Genomic DNA, 12,723 nt, shown 5'->3' on the forward strand with positions numbered 1-12,723 from the left:
TGTTACACTCGTGCGAGTGTTACACTCGTGTGAGTGTAACACTCGTGTGAGTGTTTCACTCGTGTGAGTGTAACACTCGTGTGAGTGTAACACTCGTGTGAGTGTAATACTCGTGTGAGTGTAATGCTCGTGTGATTGCTACACTCGTGTGAGTGTAACACTCGTGTGAGTGTAACACTCGTGTGAGTGCTACACTCGTGTGAGTGTAACACTAGTGTGAGTGTTTCATTCGTGTGAGTGCTACACTCGTGTGAGTGTAACACTCGTGTGAGTGCTACACTCGTGTGAGTGTAACACTCGTGTGAGTAACACTCGTGTGAGTGCTACACTCGTGTGAGTGTAACACTAGTGTGAGTGTTTCACTCGTGTGAGTGCTAGACTCGTGTGAGTGCTACACTCGTGTGAGTGTAACACTCGTGTTAGTGCTACACTCGTGTGAGTGTAACACTAGTGTGAGTGTAGCACTAGTGTGAGTGTTACACTAGTGTGAGTGTTACACTGGTGTGAGTGTTACACTGGTGTAAGTGTTACACTGGTGTGAGTGTTACACTGGTATGAGTGTTTCACTAGTGAGTGTTACACTCGTGTGAAAGTAACACTCGTGTGAGTGCTACACTCGTGTGAGTGTAACACTCGTGTGAGTGTAACACTAGTGTGAGTGTTACACTAGTGTGAGTGTTACACTCGTGTGAGTGTAACACTCGTGTGAGTGCTACACTCGTGTGAGGGTAACACTCGTGTGAGTGCTACACTCGTGTGAGTGTAACACTCGTGTGAGTGCTACACTCGTGTGAGTGTAACACTAGTGTGAGTGTTACACTAGTGTGAGTGTTACACTCGTGTGAGTGTAACACTCGTGTGAGTGTTTCACTCGTGTGAGTGTAACACTCGTGTGAGTGTAACACTCGTGTGAGTGTAACACTCGTGTGAGTGCTACACTCGTGTGAGTGTAACACTCGTGTGAGTGTAACACTCGTGTGAGTGTAACACTCGTGTGAGTGCTACACTCGTGTGAGTGAAACACTAGTGTGAGTGTTTCATTCGTGTGAGTGCTACACTCGTGTGAGTGCTACACTCGTGTGAGTGCTACACTCGTGTAAGTGTAACACTAGTGTGAGTGTTTCATTCGTGTGAGTGCTACACTCGTGTGAGTGCTACACTCGTGTGAGTGTAACACTCGTGTGAGTGTAACACTCGTGTGAGTGTAACACTCGTGTGAGTAACACTCGTGTGAGTGTTTCACTAGTGTGAGTGTTACACTCGTGTGAGTGTTTCACTCGTGTGAGTGCTACACTCGTGTGAGTGTAACACTAGTATGAGTGTAACACTAGGGTGAGTGTAACACTAGTGTGAGTGTTTCACTAGTGAGTGTTACACTCGTGTGATTGCTACACTCGTGTGAGTGTAACACTCGTGTGAGTGTAAAACTAGTGTGAGTGTTACACTAGTGTGAGTGTTACACTCGTGTGATTGTAACACTCGTGTGAGTTTTTCACTCGTGAGTGTTACACTCATGTGAGTGTAACACTCGTGTGAGTGCTACACTCGTGTGAGTGTAACACTCGTGTGAGTGTAACACTAGTGTGAGTGTTACACTAGTGTGAGTGTTACACTCGTGTGAGTGTAACACTCGTGTGAGTGTTTCACTCGTGTGAGTGTAACACTCATATGAGTGTAACACTCGTGTGAGTGTTTCACTCGTGTGAGTGCTGCACTCGTGTGAGTGTAACACTCGTGTGAGTGTAACACTCGTGTGAGTGCTACACTCGTGTGAGTGTAACACTAGTGTGAGTGTTTCATTCGTGTGAGTGCTACACTCGTGTGAGTGTAACACTAGTGTGAGTGTTTCATTCGTGTGAGTGCTACACTCGTGTGAGTGCTACACTCGTGTGAGTGTAACACTCGTGTGAGTGCTACACTCGTGTGAGTGTAACACTCGTGTGAGTGTAACACTCGTGTGAGTAACTCTCGTGTGAGTGCTACACTCGTGTGAGTGTAACACTAGTGTGAGTGTTTCACTCGTGTGAGTGCTACACTCGTGTGAGTGTAACACTAGTGTGAGTGTAACACTAGGGTGAGTGTAACACTAGTGTGAGTGTTTCACTCGTGTGAGTTTTAGAGCGACTCGTGTGAGTGTTACACTCGTGTGAGTGTTTCACTTGTGTGTGTTTCACTTGTGTGAGTGTTTCACTCATGTGAGTGTTAGAGCTACTCGTGTGAGTGTTTCACTCGTGTGAGTGTTACACTCGTGTGAGTGTTTCAGTCGAGTGAGTGTTTCACTCGTGTGAGTGTTTCACTAGTGAGTGTTACACTCGTGCGAGTGCTACACTCGTGTGAGTGTAACACTCGTGTGAGTGTAACACTAGTGTGAGTGTAACACTAGGGTGAGTGTAACACTAGTGTGAGTGTTTCACTCGTGTGAGTGTTTCACTCGTGTGAGTGTAACACTCGTGTGAGTGCTACACTCGTGTGAGTGTAACACTCGTGTAAGTGTTTAACTTGCGCGAGTGTTTCAATCGTGTGAGTGTAACACTCGTGTGAGTGTAATGCTCGTGTGATTGCTACACTCGTGTGAGTGTAACACTCGTGTGAGTGTAACACTCGTGTGAGTGTAACACTCGTGTGAGCGCTACACTCGTGTGAGTGTAACACTAGTGTGAGTGTTTCATTCGTGTGAGTGCTACACTCGTGTGAGTGTAACACTAGTGTGAGTGTTTCATTCGTGTGAGTGCTACACTCGTGTGAGTGTAACACTCGTGTGAGTGCTACACTCGTGTGAGTGTAACACTCGTGTGAGTGTAACACTCGTGTGAGTGTTACACTAGTGTGAGTGTTACACTCGTGTGAGTGTAACACTCGTGTGAGTGTTTCACTCGTGTGAGTGTTACACTCGTGTGAGTGTTTCACTCGTGTGAGTGCTACACACGTATGAGTGTAACACTAGTATGAGTGTAACACTAGGGTGAGTGTAACACTAGTGTGAGTGTTTCACTAGTGAGTGTTACACTCGTGCGAGTGCTACACTCGTGTGAGTGTAATACTCGTGTGAGTGTAAAACTAGTGTGAGTGTTACACTAGTGTGAGTGTAACACTCGTGTGAGTAACACTCGTGTGAGTGCTACACTCGTGTGAGTGTAACATTCGTGTAAGTGCTACACTCGTGTGAGTGTTACACTAGTGTGAGTGTTACACTCGTGTGAGTGTAACACTCGTTTGAGTGTTTCACTCGTGTGAGTGTAACACTCATATGAGTGTAACACTCGTGTGAGTGTTTCACTCGTGTGAGTGCTACCCTCGTGTGAGTGTAACACTCGTGTGAGTGTAACACTCGTGTGAGTGCTACACTCGTGTGAGTGTAACACTAGTGTGAGTGTTTCATTCGTGTGAGTGCTACACTCGTGTGAGTGTAACACTCGTGTGAGTGTAACACTCGTGTGAGTGTAACACTAGTGTGAGTGTAACACTCGTGTGAGTGCTACACTCGTGTGAGTGTAACACTAGTGGGAGTGTAACACTAGGGTGAGTGTAACACTAGTGTGAGTGTTTTACTCGTGTGAGTGTTTCACTCGTGTGAGTGTAACACTCGTGTGAGTGCTACACTCGTGTGAGTGTAACACTCGTGTAAGTGTTTCACTTGCGCGAGTGTTTCACTCGTGTGAGTGTAACACTCGTGTGAGTGTTTCACTCGTGTGAGTGTAACACTCGTGTGAGTGTTACACTCGTGTGAGTGTAACACTCGTGTGAGTGTTTCACTCGTGTTTGTATCACTTTCACTAGTGTGAGTGTTACACTCGTGCGAGTGTTACACTCGTGTGAGTGTTACACTAGTGTGAGTGTTTCACTCGTATGAGTGTAACACTCGTGAGAGTGTAACACTAGTGTGAGTGTTTCACTCGTGTGAGTGTTAGAGCGACTCGTGTGAGTGTTACACTCGTGTGAGTGTTTCACTTGTGTGAGTGTTTCACTCATGTGAGTGTTAGAGCGACTCGTGTGAGTGTTTCACTCGTGTGAGTGTTACACTCGTGTGAGTGTTTCAGTCGAGTGAGTGTTTCACTCGTGTGAGTGTTTCAGTCGAGTGAATGTTACACTTGTGTGAGTGTTTCACTATTTTGAGTGTTTCACTAGTGAGTGTTACACTCGTGCGAGTGTTACACTCGTGCGAGTGTAACACTCGTGCGAGTGTTACACTCGTGCGAGTGTTTCACTCGTGCGAGTGTTACACTCGTGTGAGTGTTACACTAGTGCGAGTGTTACACTAGTGCGAGTGTTTCACTCGTGCGAGTGTTACACTCGTGCGAGTGTTACACTTGTGCGAGTGTTACACTCGTGTGAGTGTTTTACTCGTGTGAGTGTTTCACTCGTGTGAGTGTTTCACTCGTGTGAGTGTTAGAGCGACTCGTGTGAGTGTTACAGTCGAGTGAGTGTTACAGTCGAGTGAGTGTTACAGTCGAGTGAGTGTTACACTCGAGTGAGTGTTTCACTCGAGTGAGTGTTTCACTCATGTGAGTGTTTGAGCGACTCGTGTGAGGTTCACTCGAGTGAGTGTTTCACTCATCTGAGTGTTAGAGCGACTCGTGTGAGTTTCACTCGTGTGAGTGTTTCACTCGTGTGATTGTTTCAGTCGAGTGAGTGTTTCACTCGAGTGAGTGCTACACTCGTGTGAGTGTTTCACTCGTGTGAGTGTCACGTTCACTCGTGTGAGTGTTACACTCGTTTGAGTGTTTCACTCGAGTTAGTGTTTCGCTCGTGTGAGTGTTTCTTTCGAGTGAGTGTTTCACTCGTGTGAGTGTTACAATCGAGTGAGTGTTTCACTCGTGTGAGTGTTTCACTCGAGTGAGTGTTACACTCATGTGAGTGTTTCAGTCGAGTGAGTGTTTCACTCGTGTGAGTGTGTCAGTCGAGTGAGTGTTTCAGTCGTGTGAGTGTCACGTTCACTCGTGTGAGTGTTACACTCGTGTGAGTGTTTCACTCGAGTTAGTGTTTCGCTCGTGTGAGTGTTTCACTCGAGTGAGTGTTACATTCGAGTGAGTGTTTCACTCGTGTGAGCGTTTCACTCGTGTGAGTGTTACACTAGTGTTAGTGTTACACTCGTGTGAGTGTTTCACTAGTGTGAGTGTTACACTCGTGTGAGTGTAATACTCGTGTGAGTGTAACACTCGTGTGAGTGTAACACTCGTGTGAGTGTAACACTCGTGTAAGTGCTACACTCGTGTGAGTGCTACACTCGTGTGAGTGCTACACTCGTGTGAGTGTAACACTAGTGTGAGTGTTTCATTCGTGTGAGTGCTACACTCGTGTGAGTGCTACACTCGTGTGAGTGTTACACTATTGTGAGTGTTTCACTCGTGCGAGTGTTACGCTCGTGCGAGTGTTAAACTCGTGCGAGTGTTTCACTCGTGTGAGTGTTACACTCGTGTGAGTGTTACACGCGTTACTTTACCGAAAGAACCAAGAATATGAATCCTTGCAGTCACGAAAGCTTTAATTCAAAATGGTAAAGAAGGTCAAACTGAAAAAATTGGCCAGTAAAAAAGATAATTGGCCATCAAAAAAAGTGACTGGCTAAAAAAGGGTGACCATTAAAAAAAGTGGCCGATCAAAAAAGAATTGACCCATAAAAAAAAGACCAGTCGAAAAAAATTGGACGATAAAAAAGATGAATGGCCATCCAAAAAAGTGACCAGTTAAAAAAGAGTGGCCATTAAAAAAACAGTGGCCTACCAAAAAATAATTGGCCCGTAAAAAAAGACCAGTTGAAAAAAATTGGCCACAGTGGCGATTAAAAAAGTGGCCTACCAAAAAATAATTGGCCCGTAAAAAAAGACCAGTCGAAAAAAATTGGCCAGTTAAAAAGATATGTGGCCATCAAAAAAAGTGACCGGTTAAAAAAATTGCCCATTAAAAAAAGTGACTACAAAAAATTGGCCCGTAAAAAGGAAAAACCAGTCAAACAAAATTGGTCAGTAGAAAAATGTATTGGCCATCACACAGTGAGGTGGAGGAGGCGGAGGAGGAGGCGGAGGAGGCGGAGGAGGAGGCGGCGGAGGAGGAGGCGGAGGCGGAGGAGGAGGATGAGGCGGAAGAGGTAGGTGGCCCATAAAAAAAGAGACCAGTAAAATAATTGCCAGGAAAAAAAAGATGAGTGGCCATAAAAAAAATTTGACTGGTAAAAAATATATATATAAAACAATTAAATTCCCTTCTACGTGACTTTACCGAAAGAACCAAGAATATGAATCCCTGCAGTCACGAAAGCTTTAATTCAAAATGGTAAAAAAGTTAAACTGAAAAAATTGGCCAGTAAAAAAGATAATTGGCCATCAAAAAAAGTGACTGGTTAAAAAAGAGTGGCCATTATTGAAAAAATCTGACTGGTAAAAAAAAATGGTCATGAAAAAAGTGAAAAAATTTGGCCGGTAAAAAAGATAAATGGCCATCAATGAAAGTGACCGGTTAAAAAATCAGTGGCCATTAAAAAAGTGGCCGATCAGAAAAGAATTGGCCCATAAAAAAAAGACCAGTCGAAAAAAAATTGGCCGGTAAAAAAGATGAATGGCCATCCAAAAAAGTGACCGGTTAAAAAAGAGTGGCCATTAAAAAAACAGTGGCCTACCAAAAAATAATTGGCCCGTAAAAAAGAGACCAGTCGAAAAAAATTGGCCAGTTAAAAAGATATGTGGCCATCAAAAAAAGTGACCGGTTAAAAAAATTGCCCATTAAAAAAAGTGACTACAAAAAATTGGCCCGTAAAAAGGAAAAACCAGTCAAACAAAATTGGTCAGTAGAAAAATGTATTGGCCATCACACAGTGAGGTGGAGGAGGCGGAGGAGGCGGAGGAGGCGGAGGAGGAGGCGGCGGAGGAGAAGGCGGAGGCGGAGGAGGAGGCGCAGGAGGAGGATGAGGCGGAAGAGGTAGGTGGCCCATAAAAAAAGAGACCAGTAAAATAATTGCCAGGAAAAAAAAGATGAGTGGCCATAAAAAAAGTTTGACTGGTAAAAAATATATATATAAAACAATTAAATTCCCTTCTACGTGACTTTACCGAAAGAACCAAGAATATGAATCCCTGCAGTCACGAAAGCTTTAATTCAAAATGGTAAAAAAGTTAAACTGAAAAAATTGGCCAGTAAAAAAGATAATTGGCCATCAAAAAAAGTGACTGGTTAAAAAAGAGTGGCCATTATTGAAAAAATCTGACTGGTAAAAAAAAATGGTCATGAAAAAAGTGAAAAAATTTGGCCGGTAAAAAGATAAATGGCCATCAATAAAAGTGACCGGTTAAAAAATCAGTGGCCATTAAAAAAGTGGCCGATCAAAAAAGAATTGGCCCATAAAAAAAATACCAATCGAAAAAAATTGGCCGGTAAAAAAGATGAAAGGCCATCCAAAAAAGTGACCGGTTAAAAAAGAGTGGCCATTAAAAAAACAGTGACCTACCAAAAAATAATTGGCCCGTAAAAAAAGACCAGTCGAAAAAAATTGGCCAGTAAAAAAGATAAGTGGCCATCAAAAAAAGTGACCGGTTAAAAAAATTGCCCATTAAAAAAAATGACTACAAAAAATTGGCCCGTAAAAAAGGAAAGACCAGTCAAGCAAAATTGGTCAGTAAAAAAATGTATTGGCCATCACACAGTGAGGTGGAGGAGGCGGAGGAGGCGGAGGAGGAGGAGGAGGAGGAGGAGGCGGAAGAGGTAGGTGGCCTGTAAAAAAAGAGACCAGTAAAATAATTGGCCAGTAAAAAAAGATGAGTGGCCATGAAAAAGTTTGACTGGTAAAAATATATATATACAAAACAATTAAATTCCCTTCTACGTGGCTTTACCGAAAGAACCAAGAATATGAATCCTTGCAGTCACGAAAGCTTTAATTCAAAATGGTAAAGAAAGTCAAACTGAAAAAATTGGCCAGTAAAAAAGATAATTGGCCATCAAAAAAAGTGACTGGTTAAAAAAGAGTGGACATTAATGAAAAAATTTGACTGGTAAAAAAAAAATGGTCATGAAAAAAGTGAAAAAAATTGGCTGGCAAAAAAGATAAATGGCCATCAAAAAAAGTGACCGGTTAAAAAAGAGTGGCCATTAAAAAAAAGTGGCCGATCAAAAAAGAATTGGCCCATAAAAAAAAAAGACCAGTCGAAAAAAATTGGCCGGTAAAAAAGATGAATGGCCATCCAAAAAAGTGACCGGTTAAAAAAGAGTGGCCATTAAAAAAACAGTGGCCTACCAAAAAATAATTGGCCCATAAAAAAAGAGCAGTCGAAAAAAATTGGCAAGTAAAAAAGATAAGTGGCCATCAAAAAAAGTGACCGGTAAAAAAAATTGCCCATTAAAAAAAGTGACTACAAAAAATTGGCCCGTAAAAAGGAAAGACAAGTCAAACAAAATTGGTCAGTAAAAAAATGTATTGGCCATCACACAGTGAGGTGGAGGAGGCGGAGGAGTAGGCGGAGGAGGCGGAGGAGGAGGTGGAGGAGGTGGAGGAGGAGGCGGAGGAGGAGGAGGCGGAGGAGGAGGCGGACGAGGAGGCGGAGGAGGAGGAGGCTGAGGAGGAGGCGGAGAAGGAGGTGGAGGAGGAGGAGGCGGAAGAGGTAGGTGGCCCATAAAAAAAGAGACCAGTAAAAGAATTGCCAGTAAAAAACAGATGAGTGGCCATGAAAAAATTTGACTGGTAAAAAAAATAAAATAATGAAAACATAATACAATTAAATTCCCTTCTACGTGACTTTACTGAAGGAACCAAGAATATGAATCCCTGCAGTCACGAAAGCTTTAATTCAAAATGGTAAAAAAAGTCAAACTGAAAAAATTGGCCACTAAAAAAGATAATTGGCCATCAAAAAAAGTAACTGCTTAAAAAAGAGTGGCCATTAATGAAAAAATTTGACTGGTAAAAAAAAAATGGTCATGAAAAAAGTGAAAAAAATTGGCTGGCAAAAAAGATAAATGGCCATCAAAAAAAGTGACCGGTTAAAAAAGAGTGGCCATTAAAAAAAAGTGGCCGATCAAAAAAGAATTGGCCCATAAAAAAAAGACCAGTCGAAAAAAATTGGCCGGTAAAAAAGATGAATGGCCATCCAAAAAAGTGACCGGTTAAAAAAGAGTGGCCATTAAAAAAACAGTGGCCTACCAAAAAATAATTGGCCCATAAAAAAGAGCAGTCGAAAAAAATTGGCAAGTAAAAAAGATAAGTGGTTATCAAAAAAAGTGACCGGTAAAAAAAATTGCCCATTAAAAAAAGTGACTACAAAAAATTGGCCCGTAAAAAGGAAAGACAAGTCAAACAAAATTGGTCAGTAAAAAAAATGTATTGGCCATCACACAGTGAGGTGGAGGAGGCGGAGGAGTAGGCGGAGGAGTAGGCGGAGGAGGAGGCGGAGGAGGTGGAGGAGGAGGCGGAGGAGGAGGAGGCAGAGGAGGAGGCGGACGAGGAGGTGGAGGAGGCTGAGGAGGAGGCGGAGAAGGAGGCGGAGGAGGAGGCGGAAGAGGTAGGTGGCCCATAAAAAAAGAGACCAGTAAAAGAATTGCCAGTAAAAAAAGATGAGTGGCCATAAAAAAATTTGACTGGTAAAAAAAATAAAATAATAAAAACATAAAACAATTAAATTCCCTTCTACGTGACTTTACCGAAAGAACCAAGAATATGAATCCTTGCAGTCACGAAAGCTTTAATTCAAAATGGTAAAAAAAGTCAAACTGAAAAAATTGGCCACTAAAAAAGATAATTGGCCATCAAAAAAAGTGACTGGTTAAAAAAGAGTGGCCATTAATGAAAAAATTTCACTGGTAAAAAAAAAATGGCCATGAAAAAAGTGAAAAAAATTGGCCGGTAAAAAAGATAAATGGCCATCAAAAAAAGTGACCGGTTAAAAAAGAGTGGCCATTAAAAAAATGTGGCCGATCAAAAAAGAATTGGCCCATAAAAAAAAAGACCAGTCGAAAAAAATTGGCCGGTAAAAGAGATGAATGGCCATCCAAAAAAGTGACCGGTTAAAAAAGAGTGGCCATTAAAAAAACAGTGGCCTACCAAAAAATAATTGGCCTGTTAAAAAAGAGCAGTCGAAAAAAATTGGCAAGTAAAAAAGATAAGTGGCCATCAAAAAAAGTGACCCGTTAAAAAAATTGCCCATTAAAAAAGGTGACTACAAAAAATTGGCCCGTAAAAAGGAAAGACAAGTCAAACAAAATTGGTCAGTAAAAAAATGTATTGCTCATCACACAGTGAGGTGGAAGAGGCGGAGGAGGAGTCGGAGGAGGAGGAGGCGGAGGAGGAGGCGGACGAGGAGGCGGAGGAGGAGGAGGCTGAGGAGGAGGCGGAGAAGGAGGCGGAGGAGGAGGAGGAGGCGGAAGAGGTAGGTGGCCCGTAAAAAAAGAGACCAGTAAAAGAATTGCCAGTAAAAAACAGATGAGTGGCCATAAAAAAATTTGACTGGTAAAAAAAAAAAAAAATGAAAACATAATACAATTAAATTCCCTTCTACGTGACTTTACCGAAGGAACCAAGAATATGAATCCCTGCAGTCACGAAAGCTTTAATTCAAAATGGTAAAAAAAGTCAAACTGAAAAAATTGGCCACTAAAAAAGATAATTGGCCATCCAAAAAAGTAACTGCTTAAAAAAGAGTGGCCATTAATGAAAAAATTTGACTGGTAAAAAAAAAATGGTCATGAAAAAAGTGAAAAAAATTGGCTGGCAAAAAACATAAATGGCCATCAAAAAAAGTGACCGGTTAAAAAAGAGTGGCCATTAAAAAAAAGTGGCCGATCAAAAAAGAATTGGCCCATAAAAAAAAGACCAGTCGAAAAAAATTGGCCGGTAAAAAAGATGAATGGCCATCCAAAAAAGTGACCGGTTAAAAAAGAGTGGCCATTAAAAAAACAGTGGCCTACCAAAAAATAATTGGCCCATAAAAAAAGAGCAGTCGAAAAAAATTGGCAAGTAAAAAAGATAAGTGGCCATCAAAAAAAGTGACCAGTAAAAAAAATTGCCCATTAAAAAAGTGACTACAAAAAATTGGCCCGTAAAAAGGAAAGACAAGTCAAACAAAATTGGTCAGTAAAAAAATGTATTGGCCATCACACAGTGAGGTGGAGGAGGCGGAGGAGGAGGCGGAGGAGGAGGTGGAGGAGGTGGAGGAGGAGGCGGAGGAGGAGGAGGTGGAGGAGGAGGCGGAGGAGGAGGCGGACGAGGAGGCAGAGGAGGAGGAGGCTGAGGAGGAGGCGGAGAAGGAGGCGGAGGAGGAGGAGGCGGAAGAGGTAGGTGGCCCATAAAAAAAGAGACCAGTAAAAGAATTGCCAGTATAAAAAGATGAGTGGCCATAAAAAAATTTGACTGGTAAAAAAAAAAAATAATAAAAACATAAAACAATTAAATTCCCTTCTACGTGACTTTACGGAAAGAACCAAGAATATGAATCCCTGCAGTCACGAAAGCTTTAATTCAAAATGGTAAAAAAAGTCAAACTGAAAAAATTGGCCACTAAAAAAGATAATTGGCCATCAAAAAAAGTGACTGGTTAAAAAAGAGTGGCCATTAATGAAAAAATTTCACTGGTAAAAAAAAAATGGCCATGAAAAAAGTGAAAAAAATTGGCCGGTAAAAAAGATAAATGGCAATCAAAAAAAGTGACCGGTTAAAAAAGAGTGGCCATTAAAAAAATGTGGCCGATCAAAAAAGAATTGGCCCATAAAAAAAAGACCAGTCGAAAAAAATTGGCCGGTAAAAGAGATGAATGGCCATCCAAAAAAGTGACCGGTTAAAAAAGAGTGGCCATTAAAAAAACAGTGGCCTACCAAAAAATAATTGGCCTGTTAAAAAAGAGCAGTCGAAAAAAATTGGCAAGTAAAAAAGATAAGTGGCCATCAAAAAAAGTGACCCGTTAAAAAAAATTGCCCATTAAAAAAGGTGACTACAAAAAATTGGCCCGTAAAAAGGAAAGACAAGTCAAACAAAATTGGTCAGTAAAAAAATGTATTGCTCATCACACAGTGAGGTGGAGGAGGCGGAGGAGTAGGCGGAGGAGGCGGAGGAGGAGGCGGAGGAGGTGGAGGAGGAGGCGGAGGAGGAGGAGGAGGCGGAGGAGGAGGCGGAGGAGGAGGCGGACGAGGAGGCGGAGGAGGAGGAGGCGGAGAAGGAGGCGGAGGCGGAGGAGGAGGCGGAGGAGGAGGCGGAAGAGGTAGGTGGCCCATAAAAAAAGAGACCAGTAAAAGAATTGCCAGTAAAAAAAGATGAGTGGCCATAAAAAAATTTGACTGGTAAAAAAAATAAAATAATAAAAACATAAAACAATTAAATTCCCTTCTACGTGACTTTACCGAAAGAACCAAGAATATGAATCCCTGCAGTCACGAAAGCTTTAATTCAAAATGGTAAAAAAGTCAAACTGAAAAAATTGGCCACTAAAAAAGATAATTGGCCATCAAAAAAAGTGACTGGTTAAAAAAGAGTGGCCATTAATGAAAAAATTTCACTGGTAAAAAAAAAATGGCCATGAAAAAAGTGAAAAAAATTGGCCGGTAAAAAAGATAAATGGCCATCAAAAAAAGTGACCGGTTAAAAAAGAGTGGCCATTAAAAAAATGTGGCCGATCAAAAAAGAATTGGCCCATAAAAAAAAAGACCAGTCGAAAAAAATTGGCCGGTAAAAGAGATGAATGGCCATCCAAAAAAGTGACCGGTTAAAAAAGAGTGGCCATTAAAAAAACAGTGGCCTACCAAAAAATAATT

This window comes from Petromyzon marinus, chromosome 37 (assembly GCF_048934315.1).
Source record: "Petromyzon marinus isolate PM22_M1 ecotype Great Lakes invasive population chromosome 37, UKy_Petmar_22M1.pri1.0, whole genome shotgun sequence".
In the NCBI taxonomy this organism is placed as follows: domain Eukaryota; kingdom Metazoa; phylum Chordata; class Hyperoartia; order Petromyzontiformes; family Petromyzontidae; genus Petromyzon; species Petromyzon marinus.